Source organism: Scatophagus argus, chromosome 14 (genome assembly GCF_020382885.2).
Source record: "Scatophagus argus isolate fScaArg1 chromosome 14, fScaArg1.pri, whole genome shotgun sequence".
NCBI lineage: Eukaryota > Metazoa > Chordata > Actinopteri > Scatophagidae > Scatophagus > Scatophagus argus.
In genome coordinates, this window is record NC_058506.1 from 3,460,812 (window position 1) to 3,483,893 (window position 23,082).

Here is a 23,082-nt window from a genome sequence, read left to right on the forward strand (position 1 = left end):
CGCAAGATTGATGAGATGATCAGGGAGAAATGGCTGGGTGCTACTTGGGACAGAAAAACACCACAGGGCAACCCCTGTCTGATGGCCAGTTGGCCAGTTAAACACACCGAAAGGCTGGGTCAACACATACCCAGCCAGAGTGGATTGAGGACTGGAGGGTAGCACCACAATGAAATTCTTTCGTCTCTGACTAGCAGCAGATATCAAATGGGTGACAAATATCCCATAATTGGATCATTCATCACCAGTGAACACATCCGTTTTGAGTAATGGGAAAACTAATCAGCAAAAATGATACAGAGACGACTCCATGCCAGGCACCAAGAAGATTTATGCTAGAGAAATTCAGGACTCAAGCCTCTACCTATTGATTGTTTAGTCTAAATGCCTTTTCGTTTAATCAAAAGAAAGAGTCAAAACGCTCGTATGCCAAATGGGCGATGAACAGGTGTGATCGAATGCCCTGGGGTCTGCACACAGCAAGGCTTTAGCTGGTGAGAGGAATCCCTTTCTACACCCATTTCTTCCTTAGTTCCACTTTAAATGTCAAAGTTCATCAGGGTTCAGCGGAGCTTCAAATCCAGCTTTGAGTGGTTAGTGTTCAAAAGGATTGCGTCACAAGTGCGAGAGACACTTATCCTGTAAATCCTGTCTGAGTAGAAAGTACAGTTCATAGAGACTTAGGCTGGATGTCATACAGGATGGATACATATGTTCCTCTACCCTAGAGGAAGGTTTTCACTCGGATACAGGTGTCTGGGGTAAACTCCCTGCTAGACATTCCACCAACACACATACAAAAAGGAAGGGAGGACTGTGCAGACAGAGAAAAAAAATGCCCTTTTACATTGGTTAGAGCATGCAACAGGGATAAACACACTCCCCTGAGCAACACTTCACATAAAGGACTTTCTCTGCTGCAATTTGAATGTCAATTTATTATTCATCACAGGAAGTGACTATTTTCGAGGTAGCAACACCCTTATTTTCTATCTGTATTCTGTGGTGAGGTATAAACCTCAGCAGAGCAGGGCAGCAGCGCATATAACATGTTCGGTAACGTGATTATTTTTTTCAGTAGTGGGTGCAGAGAGGGATCACAATTTGAAAATGATGCATTAAATTACAGTCACTAATGCCTGTAACCCTTTGTTATTTTGACATTTTGTAACCTTATTTTCAGAGTTTAATGATGGGTTAATATCAGTTTTGGTCTAGCTGAAGACATAAAAAACTGGTTCGTTACTTTAACATGTTGAAGAGAATTTCTACAGTGATACAATTGTGTGGTGTGTAAATCGTTTGGTACAATGTAATAGGTAAGGAAATACTGCAGTGCCGTATGAGATTAGTGATACTATAAAATTCTTTAAGGTCAATGTAAAATCCCTAGAAAGTCCCAAAGACACTACAACTCCCTATGGGAATACTTAAGTAATATCTGCACGGCTGTATGACTCCACCCGTCTTTCTGATTGTTATTATAATGACTCAGTGTTTGGTCAGCCAGTTCTCGCTACGTTCTTCCAGCAGAGAAAGTACCTGAAGTGCTCCCAAACTCTAAAGATTGTAATCTGTGATGTCATATTGATGCATAGCCTGAAGCAGCTCCATTAGCGGCCTGACTGACTTTGGGGACTCATACAATGTCTGCCTGTACTTTTACATCTACAAGGAAATTTAGATGATGGTAGGGCCATTATTTCTGTCCCAGAAAACATAGCCATATCTTGGTCCAAAAATCATCCAAATTAGTTTCACCTTGCTCTCTTTTCCAATTCATTGTAAATTGGTATAAAATCATTGATGAGGAGGTATTTCTCATTTCTGGCAGTAGATGAAAAACCCTACTGGTCTAAGGGAATCACATACTCTCAGGGCCAAATTACAGCTGCATAAAATAATAATTGGATTCTGTTAATAATGTGATACTTTATTAAGGGAAATCCTCTTCACTTTCCCCATCAAAGCAAGGTCAGAGGCCAGGGGCAACTGCATAGCTGAACTCCTGGACTGGGGCTGGTAGTGATCCAGCGTTCCTCTTAATGACAGTTCAGCACAACATATAGTATGCTGCCAAAAGCAGGGACTTGAAAAGAGGTAACCGGGTTATAGGATGGTCTCTAACCTCACTGACATGAACAGTTGTGTGCTGTCATAGGACATAAGACATTGTTCTCATCTTACTGCGTAGGCACAACGTAATGGGCACTGCAAAGCGACACCGGATCGACTGATGGACATATGACTACAATGTAAACAAAAAGTGAACAAGCAAAAGCAAGTCAGCCCATAGATACTCCATGCTACAACTTATTAGCTATACTCTCAGTGTATGTGGTTGATATTCAGGTATGAGCTCCCTTTTGCTATGTTGATATCAAAATGTACAAAACAAAAGTGTGATTTCTAATGGCGAATCAAGTTTAAAAAAGAAATGAGTGATTAACACTATTCTAAGTTGACTGTGTGATATCTGTCCAGCTAGTACAAAGGGAAAATAGCCTTTTTGGCAAACTAAGCTTTGGGGTTAACATCAACACAAACAGCATATATTTTCTACCAATCACAATATAGTACTTGTTTCATGATACTCAGTGCTTCCCACATGCGTTATGTTAGCAGCCACCCAAGCATATTGCACATTCTGTATCATTTTTATGCCTCCGCACCAACGACAGCCGCGGTCAGAGGCGTTATGTTTTTAGGTTGTCGATCCATCTGTCGTCTGCTCCATTCTCTTGAACGTAATATCTCATGGACGCCTTTAGAGATTCTCTTCAAAATTGGCACAAATGCTCACTTGAACTCAAGGATGAACTGATTAGTTTTGGGTGGTCAAACATCAAGGTCACTATGACATCGCATTCCTTCCCATTCTTGCGAATACAATATCTTAGAAATGCCTTGAGGGAATTTCATTTTATCTGGCACACACATCCACTTGGACTCAGGGATGAACTGATCAGAATTTAGTGGTCAAAGGTGTCTGTGATCTCACATCCGTCCCTTTCTTGTGAACTCAGAAACAACTAGAGGGAATTTCTTTAAGTCTGGCAGAGATGTCCACTTGGACTCAAGAATGAACTGATTGAATTTGGGTAGTCAAAGGTCAGATGTCAAGGTTACTGTGACCTCACAAAACCTATTACACCATAACTGAATAATTCACATGTTAATCATGACACAATTTCACACGTCTAACAGAATAAAAAGATGAAGTGGTGACATCTCTGAATGAAACCAGCCATGTATCTCACTGTAAATTACTCACCGGAATCACACATGTCAATATAGTGATGAGCACTCGAGGAGCCCACCACCAGCACCCACTGGGTGCGCAGGATGACATAGATTTGACATAATAAAACAGCCTATATCATCTATGAGTAATTGTACTAAAAATGTTTATATTCACACTGTAGCTGCAGTTAATCAGTGAAACTCAAGCGGGAATTCTTTCCCCAATTATATGTAAAGTAAATATTGTATATGTAGGCTCTGTGCGGACTGGCCTGTACCTTCACTTTGTTGTGATGACCACTTGTAATGCTGAAATATCAAAATTGTCTCTAAATTTGAAAAGAGGCTGTGTGAAGATGTTCATTTCTACCTGCATCTGTACAATTTAATTATCTTTGTGAGGGTGTTGTATTCCACAGACAAAGCAGCTCCTCTACTTGCAAAGATATCGCCATTTTGATTTGATTTGTAGTGCATATCTGGAAAATATGTGTTCCTATAAACAGCGATTGACTACACATCTGTGGTGTCCACAGCTGTCCATGCATGCGTCAGTTTGGGAGTATAATCAATCACCTCTCCTTTCTACTAGAAACCACTTGCTGATGCACTACGGGTTGTCTGTACAGCAGTTTTTGCTCTTTGGAGTCAAAAAATGGTGATATTCACTTAAGCTAAAATCGCACTTTAGTCGCAGCCCTCAACTGAAAAACATTTGGAAGAGTCCGCCAATGGTTGCTGTCCCTTTAAATAACTTTAAGACCTTTTTCCCTCTTCTCTACCTCTTTCCCCTGAGGTTTATCACTGTGACTCTCCTCTCTTCCATCTTTCTCTCTCTCTCTCTCTTTCTCACACACACACACACACACACACACACACACACACACACTGCCTTTATGTGTAGCTGGCAACTACAAAGCAGTTAGCCAAGCATCTCTTGGCTCTGTGCAGAAAGAATAAGACACTCACATTACTGCCCTTAATAAGCTCTTGCCCTAACAAAATCCACTACAGACCCAGACACCAGTGCAGAAAGTTACAGGAAAGATTCATATAGTTAAAGACTAGTTTTCCCCTTACAGCTCAATTTTGTGTGACTGTGTCTGTGTCTGTGTGTGTGTGTGTGTTTGTGCATGTCTGTGGTTGATGGCTTCTGCCCCCCTCCCCGTTCCCCTTTCCTGTTCCTCTTTAATGTCACAGGGCTGGCTCATATGACCTTGAGCAGCAGCATTGGCACGGCAAGAGCGAAAGCTGCCTCGCCTGCGGGCGCCCTTGAACTGGATCTGCAAGACAAAAAAAAAAAAAAAAAAAAAAAACCCTTCACGCGGCCTGATAGACATCTCAGCCCTCCTCGCACCACCACCCCACCTATCCTCCCCCTTTCTCCTCAGCTCTTTTATTCAATCTACGCCACTCCTTATCTGTTCCCCCTGGTGGGAAGAGATTTATCAGGATGCTGTATCTTTAACCTCTCTATCAGACTGAGATAGAAACAGAATTTCAAAATGTCTGACCGGCTTGTGCAGATTTATTTTTAAACCAACTCCTCCTTCTCCTTGTTCGTGCACAAGCCCTGTGCCATTTCAAGAGGGTGGTGTTGGTGTTGGTGGGGGTAAAAGGGCATTATGGAATACACCTGTGTGAGGAGATGTCCATCCTCTCCAGAGGTGTTGTTTATGAATAAGGAAATTCCAGACTGTTTTTCCTCCACAGTCTACTCTGAACCATTGGCACAGAGCGACCTGTAGCTTCAAAACAAATATCCCAGCCTTCCAAAGATGAGCCGTTTACTGGCCATCCAAGGTTCTCTGAATAAGAGAGGGGGCAGCGCCTCAGTGCCAGTGTTTTGACAGGTTGATGATGACCTGCTGGGTCCCAATGAAGACCTCTGATTTTCCAAAGAAAACACCAAGGTCCATAGTCCAGAGTCCAATCCTGCACTGTTAAGCTCTGCTCTTGCATTAGAATGAGTGTAGTCTACTGTAAAAGCACAAAGAAGGGTTTTATCAACACGCAAATATTGCAGAACCCTCCCTACAACTGCGACTCAGGCCACCAAGGTTCAAGCAATACAGTAAATATTTGCATTGCCTTGTCAGCAATGTGTTCAATACTGAGTGTTTGAAAATTCATAAAAGGCCTTTTTCTTTTGAACACAAGGCACATGCACTGTATAATAGTGTGTGCAGAGGACTGTATTGGAGATTTGGACACTCTGAGACTGGCCTAACCCTCCTACTGGTTCTCTTCATGCCTGACCTTTCAAAACTGTAATGTTATCACATGTCATACGCAGGCCTGCTGGAAACCATCTGCTAAAGGCACTGTTGTGGCTCCGATCACAAAAAAAACAAACAAACCCCATAACACTAGCTGTAGAGGCCAAGTACTGGTTCTGACTGGTTTACTGCTCAGCATGCCTCACCTTCACACGTGGAAAGACAGACGGTGACACGCATACACCCCCTCAGAGGCTGTTGTTGAACGACGTGAGCCATGAGCAGTCTCCTCAATTAGCGTTAAGGGGCTTTCGCACAGAGACATGAAGTTCTGGGGCTAAGAATAACATTAGACAGGTCTGCTGCCCAGCAGTGGCAGGGCTCGGGAACTGTGGCACTGAGGAGAGCCGGGTGTGTGTACTAACCGGAGTCTTGCTGCTAATCTGATCCCCCGCCATGTTTAGCCCCACCTCGGGATATTATGTTATGTTTGTTAGTGTGACACCTTAGCTAATAAGTCTGTTTTTACACAGAGCGAAACCAATATGATTAACATTAGTTGGGACTGATACAGGGGGGGTTTCAAATTCAAATGAACCTTGTGTGTATTTGTTAAGAAATTCCTCCCATCAAAAACAAAAATCTAGTTTTCATATCAGGGAGATGGGGGTGTTGAAATATTAAAAGGTCCACTATAGATCTCTCCCCTAGAAGAGCCAAAAAGCAGGCTCTTTTGCGTAGACACCACAGTCCTGGGAGATTCATTACAGGCAGATTTGTTCCACATAGTGTAATATGAGTGAGCTCTATTGCCTGAAAATTGCATTGCTCCATAAGTGAACCCCAATGCAAGAATAAGCCCTAATTTTCAGTTCTAAGTTCTTCGCTCAATACAACAACCACAGCAATTATTTGTCGGAAGGAGATCAAACTCAGTGTTTGGCCCACTTTATCGAGAAAGACACAAAGGATATGGAACAACGACCCATGGCACAGACCCATTTGGAACCAATATCAAAAATATATGTTGACTATGGATAGTTCTGTCCTGATGGTTGAGGGGTACTTGCCAAAAACTCCATGGCTAAAACTGACCTATCATGAAGTCTCATTCTAACATAAAATCAATGCTCAGTCCGGTTAAGTGCTGAAACTAACCGTAATTTTCAATATTGACTAACAATTCTACCAATTATCTTCACATTAAATCAATTAATAATTTTGTTTTAAAAAAAAATTAAATTCTCATTACAATTTCCCAGAGCCTAAAATAACATTTTCAGATTGCTTCTTTTGTCAGACAAACAGTCCAAAACCCAAAGCAGCAAATCCTGACATTTAAGAAGCTGCAAATGTTGAAAATGATTAAGTTATTAGCAAAAAAGTTTCTGGGGCTCCTTTTAAAAGTTTTCCGGGATGAGTTAATTTTTTTTATTTTTGTCAGAAAAATATCTCATGAGGGCTCATGTAAGCAAATTATCTATTCACATGTCTGGCTTTGGCACAGATGATATGCAAAGAGGTCACTGCAGCTGAATAAGCATCTGTTTTGCTCATTTCTAAACCACAGTTGAACTTGGTACAGTAAATAACCTGACCTGAATAAAGTCAAGCAAATCTGGGAGAAAGCAGCCTATATTTAGAAAACAGCAACCCGTGTGTCAGAGAAAGAGAAACGTGAAAAGATCCCTCACATAAAAGCGTGTGTGGCTCGGGCTTTGAGCTTGTCAGGTCTGACTGCAGTAATCAAACGCTATTACTGGAGACTAAGAGCGGTAGAGAGGAACTTAGAGGAGGTGGCAGTGCTTCAAATACTCCTGTGCTACTGTAATGCTTATATGTGCCTGTCTTTTGTTTTTTTGTTTTTTTGAAGTGTGGGGCTGGGAAGTGAGGAGAGACCTCAGCGCTCAGCTTGGGGCGTATAATCTATGGTTCATTTGCAGCTTTTCTCCCCGGTATGACAAGCCGTTTACAAGACGTAGCCTCTGCTGCTGACCCAGTTCTGAGTGGCTGCGTCTCGCGACAAGGCCCTGCCTCCCCATCAGGCCCTGCTCCTCGTCTAACTGACGATAACACCGCCACCCTCTGCCTCCGTGAACTGTGGGAAAAAAAATAGGTCGCCCTGACCCACTTTTCTTCTTTTTTTTTCTTCCCTCCCTAAGATCGTGCAAAGAGTTCTGCAGAGCATGATCAAGGGAGACAGTACAAGGGAGAGAGAGAGAGGGGAAACAAAGGAAGAAAAGAAGTCTAAAATGACCGACTCCAATGCTTCTCTGTGATGAATCCCTGCATTTTGGTTTTGGGTTCCTGCAGCCTCAACAGCTGGCCTGCTGTATGTTTGGCAAAACCCCTCCCGCACATTGATACAACAACTGCTCCCGATGTCAAACACCCTCTACCTGAACAGTCTATCCCACCTCTTAATTTCTACATCTCCTCTTCGAGGTGGCCATTATCTCATGTTTTACTCAGAATGCTAAATAGGATCCTCTGCCTTATTTAAACACAGGCGTACACTCTGCTTTTTGCAGTCATTTAACACCCATGAAGGTATGACATGTCATCCAGCCAGAAAAATTACGAGCCTTTCTTGGCTTGGAGAGATATTATAGAGTGAGTGAGCTGGAAGCTGCCCTAATGCCTGGTAGCATGACACTGCCCCCCCTCGAATGCCTGTGTGTGGAGTTAGGACAGCTCATGATATATCTCAGATCACGCACGGCGCTCTCATGCAAACCTTTCCCTCATTAAGCTGTGCTCACTCATGCGTTGCTTTTGTAGTCCCTCCATACATTAACCATGGCTCTCCTCGACAGACACGTCCCTCAGACAACAGCTGAGCGTTTCATTAATAAAAACAGATAGTTTGTTCTGAGACGCCCTTTGTATCAGAGCTGGATTCCTGTTTGAAGCCACTGTGATAAAGCTAATCAACACACACCTTTGACTGCTCATTTAAATATTAATGCTCCAACAAAAAAATTATCACTCATCACTCATCGCCTTGGTGTCGCTTAGCAACCTTTGTTTAGCCTCTATTCAAGAGCTATATTTGTAGCAGTGAGACTGACATTTAATTATTACCTTTTAAAAACCTTCTTCTTCCGAAGAGATGAAACTGAACAATACAACTTCAGCTATATTGTGCGACCTCTTCTTTTACACTTTAATTCCTTCATACCCGTGTAGACTAAGCTCTAAATGTAAAAGTGAGCAATTAAACTGATTGCACTGCTGCTTATTTTTGGTTATGTCTGATGCAGTGTGTGTTTGTAGCTTTTGCTCTGGCATTTAGTTGGTTGTTGTATACATTCTGGGATGGAAGACAAATTTGAGAAATATCCCTGCAATAACACATTGACAAGCAAGGCTACTTGTGACAATGCAGTGATTTTACACATCTTAGCCCTTCTGAAACCACAGCATGACTTTGTATGCAAATTTCAAAAATTTGGTTACACAAAACTCTTAAAAATGGACTGTAAAATAGCTCTCTGAACATTAGCGTGCATTATGTTAGCGCCCCAGTGTCACACAGTTTGTCCATGCAAGAACATTAGTCCCACCAGATGCTAGCGACTACATGTGTTTGCGTGTGTACTCATTTGCATCAGCCACAGTTTGACACTCCACTTTAAAAACCAGAGGAGGGTTGACCTGCTGCTAAACTCTCACCAGCCCGGTGCTAAGCCCCTGCGTGCTAATGGTGACCTAGTGCACACAGACATGTTGGTGCCTCAGAGACGATTCATGAAGCCTGCTGCTCCACTTTTCTCTGCTGCCAGACAAGCTGCAAAAACGATGGAGCTCTGCTGTATCTTACTTTTATGTGTTAAGTGCAACAAATAGGTCCAGAGACAGAGAGAAAATGGCTGTTGGAGCGAGTAGTACAGGGTGTCAGGTCTCTTTATTCGGCGGGGGTTGGTGGAGGTTCTAGTTCCAGTTAAGGGGGTGAATGTAGGTCAAGCCCTGCCTCCTCATAAGCACCAAGGTCAACATTGAATGGAAGGGAAGGTGGCTTAGAGAGAAAGAGGCCCTGGATAAACCACATTCGTCTAGCTCTTGTGCCAGCGCTAGCCCCAGACGTGTAAACACAGTTACACAAGCACACAGCTCCTCTGTGCTAACCCTAGGTGCGTGTGTGTGTGTCTGTGTGTGTGTGTGTGTGTGTGTGTGTGTGTGTGTGTGTGTGTGAGAGAGAGAGAGCATGTGGGTGTGTGTGTGTGCGTACAAAAAAAATCTTGTGTTATATAAGCTTTACAAGCTTTACCCTAGCTTCCATTACCTTTTAAAACCCAAACAAGGCTTACCTTGAAATGACATATGAGTTAGTGACACTTGTGTTGTGTTGCTCTTTGGACATAATACAGTTACACAAGAGGAGCTCCTCCGATGGACCGAGGCTGAAAGTCAACATCCAGTACATACAAGCTACAGGTTCCTCTCAGTTCCTTTGTTTGTGTGAACTAAAGGTGTATCCAGGCAGGCAGCAACTGATGTCTGATTTTAAATGTCAAATCTTAGCAGGGGATCACCTTTATTTTAGTTGTGTCTAATGAGACAACTCTCTGCACATAATCAAGGAAGCTTATAAAGCACTGGAGGCACAAGAGAGAGCACAGTATTATCAATACAAGGATTTGGAGTATGATTCCCACTGGGACCATCTGAGGTGAAAATAAAACAAGTGCTGAATTTAAATTTGAATATTTGTCGCACAAAACTGATTAAGTTAAGACACTCAAGTCAAAAAAGCTCCAAGAGTTGTTTATATGTAACAGATACAGAAGATATGCTCATCTGCTCATCTGGATCACTTATCTCCCCTACTAAAGCCTCTCCATCCTGACATGACAAATGGTTGTACTGTTGCCATGTCAGGATGTGCTTACTCTGTCCAGCACATGATCAGTTAGTTGTATCAAAGCTGGCGTGTCTCAGTCTGTTTTCTAATAACACTACAGTGAGCTGAGAAGCACGGCATTTGAGAATTAATGACACTTAATTATTATATTATTATTATTAATGACACACCACAGAAAATAAAGAAAGAGTACATTTCTGTCTATTTCTATCTATTCTTATCTAGCTATAAGTTTCTTACTATCTCAAGCTTTGAATTTACAGTAGTTGCACTGATGACATTAAGGTCTGTTTTTCATCACAAGGCAAAATGTCAACTTGCTTTTGCTGAATTCTACTGAATTCAATTCCATTTCTTATTTTTATAGTACACTGCAATGTATTTGATGTTTTGATGGTACATTATGATGGTAAGAGTCACTACCCTGTTCATTTTCCACAACACCTGAAATGACAAAGAGATGAATATTTCTTATTCTAAAATGGGGTTAAAGTGCAAGAGTTTAAGGTGTAGGGTGCCATTCCAAATGCCAAATATAGTTATAACACTGGGCAAATTTATGAATACACAGCATCACTATAGGCTCCAACTAGCATACAAAGTTGGGGGGACACAATGCCTCCATCTGAATATCCAGTTCTACAGCTACAGATTAAAGACAAAGCAGAGCACAAGATTCTCAAGCTGTGAAAAATGATCAAATCATATGTAGAAAGACTGACACTTGGCTAGAGCTTATTATTGCATGTTTTAACAAAGTGGGCTGGGATCCTGATTTACCCAGCCATATGGTAAACATATCCAGGGGGCAGAAATGTTAACATACTAGCATAAAAATACTCTGAAGCAGAGACAGTAGCATGCTCTAAAGCGAGACAGTGAGCCAGCGTGGTTTAAACAGCGGGGCAGCTGTAGGGGAGCAAGTGAAGGCAACTGCAATAACACAAATCCTAGCAGCCAGCTCACTCTGGACATGAATCACTCTGGACATGAAACAACCTTTCCCTGACATATGCTGGTATCAGTGATTAAGAATGGAGAGGATGACTAAACCTGCTCAGTTCGTCACCACAGACAAACAGGGAGGAAACCATATTCAGATAGGGGCAGGATTAGCTGGAGCCTCAGTGCTCTATCTGACACGACCTTGACCCCGCTTCACCTTGGGGTGATTACCCAATTGAATGACAGCCCCTGCAGCTCCATACACGTGCATGGTTGGTGTCTCCACCCCCTCATCCTCATAGACATACAAGGTCAGGAGAGAGGATAGTGGGTGAGGCTGGGTGAAGGGTGTCACATGATTGGATCTCCTTCTGGAGAGTTACTTAAAAAGTCCCATAGCAATCAGGTCAAGGTCATGCTCGAGCTCTGGTTTGGTTAAAGCCACAGGAAAAGAGAGAAGTCTGTGAATGTGCATTTGTTTGTCAGAAAGCAAGCATAAAGACAGACGAAAGGGAGGAGGGGTGACTATGCACTACTCTACATGTTCAGCAGTCCTGGGTCCTTGATAACTTGAAAACACAAGCTATGATTCTATTAGCTGTATTAATCTTCCTGCTTAGTGGACACTTTTATTCAAAGTCACTTACACGATTATCACTCTTGCACATCTCCTTTCATTTCTACAGCTGGATATTTACTGGAGGAATCCAGGTTAATTGCCTTTGCTCAAGGGCAGAGGGTGAGGAGAGTATGAGCCAGCAATCTTCTGGTCACCAGTCCATTTTTCCAAAGTAATAGGTCATATGGCTGCCTCGAGTCATCAGCCCAGTGCTCTCCATCTCCTCTCAAATGGCCTCTCTACTACTGTGCACCTTCTAACACAGTTATGAGAAAGCTGCATGTCTGAAGCACAGTCTTTCAGTCTGTTTACCCAGCTCCAGTGAGGACACACTAAATAACACCACCTCACTAATGGATTTAAAAGTGGGCTGCAGATTCACAAAAGCACAGCATGTTTCAGAAATTCAAGAGACCACAGTGAAAGAGGGGGGCTGGGGTCATGCCAAATGTCCTTACTCCTTACCTTGTGGTGTGGGAGTACACTCATTTTTTAATTAAGATATGTTAAAAAATGTTTATTCAAAGTGCAATGAGCCATTTATATATTCAATGACAATTTTAAAATGGAGCGAAAGGAATCTGTAATGCCAGAGCCATTACAAGGCTGGTTGTTATGCATCTTAAAAGAAGGACTCTAATGCAATATAATTTTAGAGGAATGAGGAACTAAATTTAGAGGAACTCTTCCACTTGGAATAATATGCAAAAAATAAGGTATTTCAGGGGGATTCAGGATTTGGGAACCTGGATAATGTGCTGCAGATCCATCTGAGCTCACATAGCTCAGGCTCTCCACGGCCACCCGCACAGGTCGCTTGTTGCCCAGCAACAATTCAGCTCATCAGTAGAAGCCAAAAAGTTACACAATTACAGCTGAAGCCAAAAGAGGATCTGGGGTTTGCAGCACGTAACATCATTCAGCAAGTTATATCCAACTTCTATGAGATCTGAATGAATGAGGACGGGGGAAACCCCAGCTCTTGCATTTTCCAGCCATCCTGAGAAGCCAAGCAACGTGAAAGTATGTGAGTATTCACAAGCTTGTACTGAAAATAACCCAAATATTGACAGTTGAATGTGCACTATGAACTCTGAAGTGTTGTAGCACTGGTGGTATAAAAGAGCAGCATGCAGGTACAAAGTCTAATGACGCCTGAATTTCCCCGAACTTCACTTGTTTCGCAATGGAAATAAATCTCAGAGACACAACCTAACTGCATATGCTGCATATGCATCCTCCGCTCCCTCTGCCCCCCTCCTCCTTCCCCTGTCGTCCTGTGCAATATATCCATCATTCATTCATAAATTCTGAAAACTCCTCTTTAGTTAATTGCCTGGGAAAATTTAATTTCAAACGAAAGCTTTTAAAAGAGAAAGATATAATTAAGTTGCTGGGATCTCTCTGCCCCCTCCTTGTCCAGGGGGGCGCAAAGGGACATGTGCTGTGAGCTGTGCAGTTCTGCACCGCACTGCTCTGTGTCAGGGAAGTCATACACCCATGTTTAAAGCAGAACGTTACGTAAAGCCTCCCCCTCTGCACAGTCTTACTGCACCAGACGCTGTGTCCTTGCCTGGGCTGCTCAAGGTTCCCAAAAGGACAGGCTGCTAAGAAGTTGGGAAGGACGGGGCCCTGTGATAGCCTGCAAAGAGGGAGGGAGGGAGGGAGAGAGGGAGCTGGGGGAGAGCTACTGCCTGTGACAGCTTTGGACTTTGAATTCAGCGCCAGACAGGCTCATGCATCAATCCCTCAACTTACAAAGACAAGCCACTAACCTTGACGAGGCCAGGGACTCTTCAGGAATGAGTGGCATTTTCACTTAGCCCAAGCTTCTCCCCTGCACTCCTGCCACATAACCTGGTTAAAATAAGACAGTTGAGTAACAGCCCACCTCTCTGGTCTCTGGACTTTGTAACCCGTTGTTCTAGCCTTCATCCCTTAGGCTTCTTTGTCCATGCCAGGGACATATGCTATAATACATTTGAAGGCAACACAGCATTTAGTACACAAGGTGCAGTAGCCTTGTCTGACGTCTGTCAGAAGCTGTTTGGTTTGAGTGAAGCATGACGCAAGCTCATTTGAATCCGTGTGTGCTATCCTTGGGATAAATAACTGTATTATCACAGACTTAACTATGTGCATTCTCTTGACTGCTGTAGCTGAACAATTGGAAAAAAAGGTACAAAAATGTAGACAAGAATCTGTCATCTTTACTCTATTCCTTTGTTTAAAGAAAAAAAGACATACACAGACACTGTGTGCACATCACAGACATCACATGTACACACAAGCTGGGTATTCCTACCATCTTTGAGCGTCTGTCCTCATTTCCCTTGCATCCCGCCCACTCTGTTAGGCCTGTGACATTGGCCTGCTTGTGGCAAAGCAAGAGACCCCCCCCCACCCCCATTTGACTGCAGCATCCTGGCAGTACACTTGCCACAATGGTAGAGAAACCTTCCTACTGCACCTATACAGCCCCAGGGCAGCAGCTCTGCTACAGGAGCAAGAGCGGCAGAGAGAGCGCAGGAGAAGGAGCAAGGGAGGGAGGGAGTCAGTTCTGCTATGACCACACCAGCCTCGCCAGGGAAAGAGTCAGCTCCTCTCACATCACCCAGGAGGTCTGCTGCTCCGCGCTCTCCTCAGCCTTTACTTAACGTATCAGAGGAGAGGGACACTGGCGATTTGGTGTTGAGCTGGTAGCTCTGTTACCACAATACAAGGTAACTTGATGCTGATTCTGTGCTCTGCTTCATCGATCAGCAAAGTTAGGCTTCCACAGCTGTTGTTTTTAAAATGGGCTGACACTTCACATGGGTACAATATTTTTTCTCTTTTGGTCTCCATCCCCTTTAGTGAGCAATTTCAGCAAAGTCTAAATAATTCACAGCAATTGCAATCAGCAGCGATCAATCGGTGGAGATAATTGAGGCGCCTGTCATTGCACCAAGGCCAAGGTGAAATGCGGAGGCAGAAGGGTGGAGAGTTGGAGGTGAGGGTGGGGGGGTGAGAGGGGGGAGTCATTCAACAGATGAGTTCTGGCTGGTGCAGCTCTCCGGGGTTGCAGCGGAGGCGTCCATCTTTCTTCCTTGCATTTCGTCATTCCAGCCTGCATCCAGGAGCGATGGCTGTAAAGACGCATTTAGCAGTTCCTGCCTTGTCATCAAAATGAGCCCCATTGACTTTGGTTGCCTTCTGTTCATGACAGAAGCACCAACAGGAGCCGGAGTGATTTTCTCTGAATGAGATAGTGCTGCTATACAACTGAAAGCCTTTACTAAACCCTATCTTCTAAGCAACACGCAGTGGGAATACTCTAAACCTGCCCACACAATGATCTTATTTCAGAAAGCAAAATTGACTTCAGGAGTTTTGTGCCTTGTTTTTCTGATGCAGCCTCATTCTTTGGGTATTCTAGTGGCAAATGCTGTTTAATGTATGTCCCTAACTAATTTCAAATCAGCTTAGAGGAGATGAGCTCCACTACTAGTTTTATTAATGTCTCTGTTGAATATTCATCCCATTTTGTTGGAATCGATCTGGGTATGTTTACACTTTAATCACTCAAGCCTTAACATTTTTGTCTTCGTCATATCCATTTCAAGACATTTTCTATTCCAGTTTTACGCAATTTGGCACTGTTGTGGTATCAAGACTTGTGTATTATGGTGCTGTAGTGTCTACAATACTTGTGTGTGTGTGTCTGAAATCCAGTGAGAGATAAGAGGTGTGGATGAGGAGGAGGAGGAGGAGGAGGCACAGAGAAGAGTCAAGATACTAAGGAGTGTTAACATCCACTTTAGAATAAGATACTGAACACTGATCAATATAAACATTTTGGCCAACACTGACCAGTCTTGTGTTTTCGTCTCACCAATTTGAGATAAATGTCTTAGTCCAAACAATAAATTTACAGCACGACTGTTATGGTGTAAATCACTGCCCAATAACAGCAGTTATTAGTGAGTGTCTACTGAATAATAATAATAAAAAAAAAGTAGTAATGAGAACAATAATGGTATTTGGCTTAATGCATGTTCCACACAAATATTATAGTGCCCAAACAATTAGAGAAATGAGCTTGTGGCCCACAGGTCTCAGGTTTGAATCCTCAGTGGGCTGACAAAGTACAGGCTTGTAAGTAGATGAGAAATGCACTTCTCTTCCTCAACATCCACCGTCAAAGTGCCCTTGAACAATGTTCGGTGGCCAACAACACAAGTGCTGGGCAGCTCCCAGGTCTATAATAAATCAAAAACTCTGCAGTAAATGCATGACACTCATTCTGGTAGATTGCACATTAGTTTGTTTTTTCGCCGACTATCTCAGTTATCAAAAAGCCGGGACGCCGCCCTCAATTTTGTCTGCCCCGCATCTCATGTTTTGTGACTGACAGATTTACAAACAGCGGGGTTTGAGTCGGCACAGTGGTAGCGGTTAGAGAGGCTGTTAGTAGGGAGAAGCTCCTGGGCAGGTACTGCTGGATCTGTATCATCACCCTATTACATCTAATTATTTACAGAAGACTGAAAAGCCACTGACTCGCAGCAAGCAGTGTGATTCTGTTTGCGTGCGTGTGTATAAAATACATCACCTAAAAAAACACAAGCAAAAAAAAAAAATATTCAGAACACACCTGCATAAGCACACACACACACACACGTCACAACATGCCACTTTCATACAGCAGCAGTGGTGTTTTGATGACAGATAAGATTTGCTGTCATGAAAGGCAGCCAATGGATAAGAGAGTGCAGTCCAGAGTCCAGTCTTGTGACTGTTCAACAGCCCCGACACCATTTGCATGTGGCTATTTGAATGTCCTCTGGTTCTGTTGCAGGCGACTGCACATCACTCAACAGCAGCTCCCTGGACAACGGCTGACGGCGCAGTCAAGTCAAGCTACATCCAGTAGATAGGAGCCTTTAGAGCATGCTGCTCAGACCAAACAGATGTACTTCTGCAACTTTAAACATGGGCTCTAAATTTGCAGGTTTTAGTTATCTGTGGCAAAAGAGGACAAGCTGAACTACCTTGAACATCTTGTGTAAGTTCAGGTCAAATAATTAAGCAGCTTAAACGCTCAACAAAAGAAAGGCTAAAAGGCAGACCCCCAGACACACACAGTATTTAGAGGGCTTTAAAGAAGTTTGACTTTTCTTCACACTACTTTAGATTGTCTGTGTTACAGTGGTTATTTGTTACCTTGAGCACACTGTTTTAATTCTGACAGTCATATTACAACATCCCAACAGGTTGCTGTTTGGGAAGCTTTGTAAATTGCCCTTTTAGAGCATGCGAAGTGAGGATGTACTCTGCCCAGTAACTTGCAGCAAACTTCATGCCCCGACCTTTTGCCTCCACACTGATCCAAAGTCCAATGAAGCAATAGGACATTCAGGAAAAGGAACACCTACGCTAAGGCCATTCAAAAAGCCTCCCTGGCAGTTACTGAAAAACATCCAAGCCTTTGAACTCTATCAAAACATATCTGACATGACGACACAGTGATGTGACAGGCAGCAACAGACCAACTTCAACCAACTGCATTTTTGTCCGCAGACTGAACTATCATTTCAAATAGACCAGCCAGTGGCTATAGACAAGCTGACTTTTTTTAGGATGTGGAGTAACAAGACAAAACAAAATAACAATTACTGGGGATCATAAACCAATTCCAGATTCCAGATCATGGCTGCTCATTAAAAAGCCAACTTTTGCTTATATTCTGAATGTAATATAGAACTGTTGTAACAACAGATAGCGAGATAACGCTTTGTAACATTTTAGCAACCTCAGCCTGTACTGTATTTACTGTACATGCTCAGGGGTTGGTTGACTTCCCCTGAGGGGCATTGCAATGTAAAACAGAAAATGACACTACACGTAGCATACAGATATATGTAAGACAAATTCAAGACTCTGTCACAACCAATTTCAACCCCAAAAATGAATCTCACTGTGAAGTATGAGTGTGGGCAACCAAGGAGATTTCTCATTAAGCAGCCTAATGCATTCAGGACAAAGCTGTATTTTAACACCTCAGAAATCCTATTTACTACTCGTGTGAAACATAACTACACCCAGGTCCTTTTGGAGGAAACCCTTCAAGATTTTTTTAAGGAGTAGGACTTACCAGTAGTAATTAACGTACAGAATAATGCAAATGTGAAGTGTTTCCCATTGGTGGTGCTAAAACGACTACAAAATAGGAGGCTGTCTACTGTTTTGACCCAATGTGATGAACCACATTAACTGTACTAACGTTACATTGCAACTCCTTTTCCGTGGACATCTCTACGCAGTGTCTTATTATTAAATGGGCCGCTGGGGTGACATTATTCATTCAGGAGTCATATGGTCAGTCCGTGACAGTAGGCTAAAATGCATTTAGAAATTTAGCAGTGCGGTTTCATTTGATTTAGCTGCGCTCGGTCCGTGTACGAGGATCATTTCAGCTCATTTTACACAGATAGGCACCTCTACTGTAGGCCCTATTTGCTGGCTATATTTCAGGCAAGACCGTGGCCTTTATTACTAAGGGACTTTGACGGCTAGTAGAGAAGCCTATGGCACCGCGCACAGCCAGGTCTATTCTCATTCTCCACTTCTTTATGCAGCGTTTTCAGCGCTACATCCATATGCGCCTCTGATCGCCTTACGACACACAAACAGCCCTTCATATCGAAAAGAGAAACCAAAGAAAAAAAACATACACACACAATAATCTGCTAAAATCCTCGACACCGCGTCCCCTATGCGCACCCGTGTATTTTTCCACCCCCAGCGGTAATAATAATTGTCCAGATATGACAGAGCGTTGATCTGTAACACGCAGATCCCCTACCTGCGTTGTCCACCCCACAGTCAGCCGGAGAGGCGCATCGTTATTATTCGACAGGAGGAGGCAAATCCAATGAAAACGGTCGCATCTGCCGTGACACTCTGGGTGGGAAAACGGAGATAGCGAGGCAGGCTTTAAAAATCAAAATTTAAATCCCGACAACAAGCCTCGTTTTTTTTTTCTTTTTGCTGTTGTTGTTTTTTGTTGTTGTTGTTGTTGCTTTTTTTCAGCGCTGCGACTGAAAGCGAGCTGAGGAGCGTGGCGTGTAGTCTGAGGGGATTGTTTATTCTCCCTGTGCCCTCGCTGTGGAGAAGTGAACGGAGACAGCCACACTCCTCCTACTCCGCCTGCCGCTGACACCACCCTTAAAGGAACACTCAGCACTGCACACACTCCCACTGTTAATAAGAAAAAGAAGAAGAGGAATTCACACCTACAAGTCTATGCATTCACAGACGTGTTATGCTTTATAATTTTGCGTTACCCGCAGCTTATTTTTTAAGTAGGTTTTAATTGTAATTTCTGAAAACTAAGTCAGTAATATTAACAGTAGGAGTTGCAGTAGCAGCAGAATACTGTATTTGGTACAAATCATACTCATTACAATCAATTAACATATTTATGGTAAGAATGTCCAGATTTTCTGATTTCGCTTTCTCCAATGTGAATGTTTTCTTGTGTCTCTCCTCTTCTGTGACAGTAAACTGAATATATTTGGGTTGGGAACAAAACAAATCATTTGAGGACGTCACCTGGGGCTTTGGGAAAAGGTGATTTATATTTCCTAACAATTTATGGACCAAATGAGTAATCGGTTAATCGAGAAATTGATCCAGTCCCCATGACTTGCGATTAGTGTGATTAGTTGATATTTAACGCATACAATCGATCAACAGTTAAGGAAACTCTCAGCAACTTAATACATTAATTGATACTAAGTCAGCTGGATTTTCATACGCAAAAGTTAAATTACATAACTGTATGTATTTTTGCTTTGTAAATGTTTGCAGGTTACAACCAGTCTCCGTTCTATGAGGACAGGAACTGCTCTGCTTTGAGGGAGGCCGAGCAAATACATGGGTCTAAATATCAGCAGGACACAGAGTCACTTTTAAATCTTCTTGGGTTTACTGAACAACTTAAAGGCGAGCTCTACTGATGTTACTCACAGAGTGTACATAAATGTGAGGGGCAGTTCCAATAAGATTTTAAACAGAAAACCAGTGTCACACACTGGGCCGAGGAGTTTGAAAGATGTGAGCATGTACCAAGCAAGAGAAATTCAGAGCAAGAAGTGGCTTTATGGGAAATGTAGGATCCACTGTTTGTAGACCATTTGTTTTATCAGTGTGACTTTCACAAGTCTCACAACTTTGTTGAAGCTTAATGGAAATGATGATAAGGCTGCTCACTGTCAGTGTCTGCTCAAATTTAAAGCTTACTGCAACCTAAATACCTTAATGTCACGCAGGGCCATCCTAAACCCACTTCTCTTTCTGTTTCTGGAGTACAGATTGTTCTCATTTGGTGAGTTAACATAAAACATAATGTAATTTATTACACCTATGCACATCATTGCCACTTATTTTGTTTTATAATTAACAGTCAAATACCAATTAATGAGCATTCTGAAATCAGAAACCTTAATGGAGACTATACAATAATTCCTTGACCTTTCCCCTCATCACAAAAGCGGGTTAATAAAATGGCCTTTCAGATAAATGAAGAATTAAGTAAGAAGTGCCCCAACCAACCTTTTAGTCAGCATTGCCAAACAAATCATTAGGCCTCTTGTTGGGTGAGGTCCAAAATATGAGAGTTAAAAGAATATATCTGCCTCAGTACTGGAGATTTACTACCTGCCTCAGCACATAGTGACCAAGTGAAGAAAATGAACAACATCAACGCCATCGAGGTGCCCTTGAACAAGGTACCGAGGCAGCTCCCAGGTGTGAAAGCGTGTCACTAAAGTGTGAAGCAGGGTGTCATTCACAAACAACAGATGTGCCTATATGGAAACTTTCTGAATGATTTAAAACATCACTTTATGTTTTTCAGCCTTCCATGTGAAGACATGGTTTTCACAATTGAGCAATAATTGTGTAAACCTAAACTTAAAACGCAAGCAACTTTGCCCCCCCCCCCCCCCCTTTCTATTCTAACATCTCGTGCTAATCTGTGCTATCAGGTCCACTGGCCTGCAGCCTGGCTTCTCAACATGGCCTTGAACAAAATGTCTCTAAGGACCTGGGGAACATCAGTGTTCTCATGAATAAGAACACAACAACATAACCTACTTCTACCCATCCCTGTCTCTGTTTCCCCTTTCAAATCCAGGATGGGGGGGTAGTGGGGGGGGGCTAGCTCCTCCTCCTTCCCCTCTGCTATCACATCATGCTGTGTTATTGGCCACATGCTTTCAGCCAGTTGGATACTGTGCCTTCTAACCTGCTGTAACCCCACTGTGGTGTTTAAACAGTAATTCAGTTCATTGCCAGTAGTATAAACAGAGGCGGCACTCAACTTGTCAGTCAGGTAAATTGGATAGTTTTCTTTTACAAGGCTGTTGCTCACAATAGGTGATACCTGCAATTTGCATTTTGAGTACAACAGCAGTTAAAAGTCTGATCAAAGTCCTCGCCAAAGTGCTATTCATAAAAAGTTGATGTTGCTGCATTTATTGTTGTTGTCTGATTGCACCACGAGTGTTGCTCAGGACAACACTTTTGTGTTCAGCAGTTAACATCAGACTCAAGTCAGATGAGCAGACTGGCTCAGCAATTTGGATGGTATCTCACCTTGTAACCTCTGAACTGGAGCGACCTTTCATCTTTGAACCCTGACCTCAAATGCCACATAGATGGAGATACAATATCCTCCCTTTCATTCCTTCCCCCAACCAGAACAGACTGAACTTTGCCCCTGAAGCTTTCCACACAAATGTGGTTCGGCAAACTCTGTCCTTTGACCCGATCAGGACAGAGAGTGGCTGACAAAAACGTCTGGGGCCTTTTTGAAAGCATTTGCTCAAGATTTTATTTATGTATGTGATTTAACACATTCTGAAAGGAGCTGCAGAAAAGCAGGTTGGTTACAGATGTAACCCATACTGTGTGTGTTGATAGAGCTGCGGCTGGTGACAGAAGAAGGGAAGAAAATGGGAAAAGTGTGTCGCGTTATAAGAGGAAAGGTTAACAATCATGTGGATGTCATTAGAAAATGGACTTTGTTGTTTTACAAGACTGACTTTTTACAATGTTGTTAACACAGTGTCGTATTAAGTGTGTAAAACGGTGCTGGAATTTGAAACAAGTGCAGAGTACGGTGAAAGTTTTAAATTTACACGTATTTCAGAACGGTACACCCGATTGTTCAAATGTTGACCACCATAATGTAGCCAGTTCATCTGGTGCCTCACCTTCCGTGTCGGCATGAGTTCACTGAGCGGTTACCGGGGCAGATTATCATTCAAATCTTTGGATGGAATATGCAGATTTGATTTGTTCCTCCATCCAGGAATAATCTGACCCCAGCCGTCTCTAAAATTGGTTTTCTATGCACACCTTACTATACTCCGCTAAATATTTCAAGGTAAAGAAAAAATGGAAAACATATGAATACGTGGGCAAAGGTCAGCTCTGCAGCGGCGTTCTCTTGGCCCAGCAGTGCAAACAGAGGAGAGTTTAGATTCAGACGCCCGATTGTCTCCGAGGGAGGGAGCCGGAGTGTCAGCAGACATTAACCCTCCACCTTTGAACTCTACTCCCCAATTTCAACCGCCGTGTCTCCCAAGGCTTGGAGTGAAGGAAGGCCCTCTTGGGGAGTAGGCAGGTGCGAGCTGCAGTGGGAGGGCCTGCTGGAAGTCACACCACACTGTACCCTTTGAACTGGAGAGGATACGGGATGGTTGTGACATTCCTCACGTATACAGCTGCAGGAAAGGTTCTGCTACACCTATGGCTTAAGTGATACTCTGCCAAGGCCACATATTTAATTCAACAAAAGAAATAAACGAGATCTGCATTCGCTTTTTAAAGTAAAAGAGAGGAGTGCTTCAACTTACAGAACACATCTTTTTACAGACTCAACAGTGGCCTTGAGATGAGTGGATTATTCATTAACGAGCGAAACTGTCTTTATTGGTGCGACAAACTATGGACAGGAGGAAAATGCATGACCTCTGTTCAAAATAAACAGACAAGAGTGATTATGACTGGATTATGGCAGACATGCTAAACAGCCATCGCAGTCGTCTCAGTAAATATTCCACTTTTGTCCTTGAAGTGTGTCAGGGGGATGAAACTGTGTCTGATAGACAAGATAGATAATTCCAGTATAACACAGCTCT

General features: G+C 42.8%; 1 protein-coding gene across 1 annotated transcript in view; it reads right to left on the minus strand.

Annotated features, from left to right (window-relative positions):
• Positions 1 to 19,066, minus strand: part of nrip1b (nuclear receptor interacting protein 1b) — a 35,546-nt gene extending 16,480 nt beyond the window's left edge. Inside the window, exon 1 of the mRNA XM_046410030.1 lies at positions 18,738 to 19,066. The gene's annotated coding sequence lies outside the window, so the exon portion shown is untranslated. The remainder of the gene's footprint in view (positions 1 to 18,737) is intronic.
• Between the last annotated feature and the right edge of the window lie 4,016 nt (positions 19,067 to 23,082).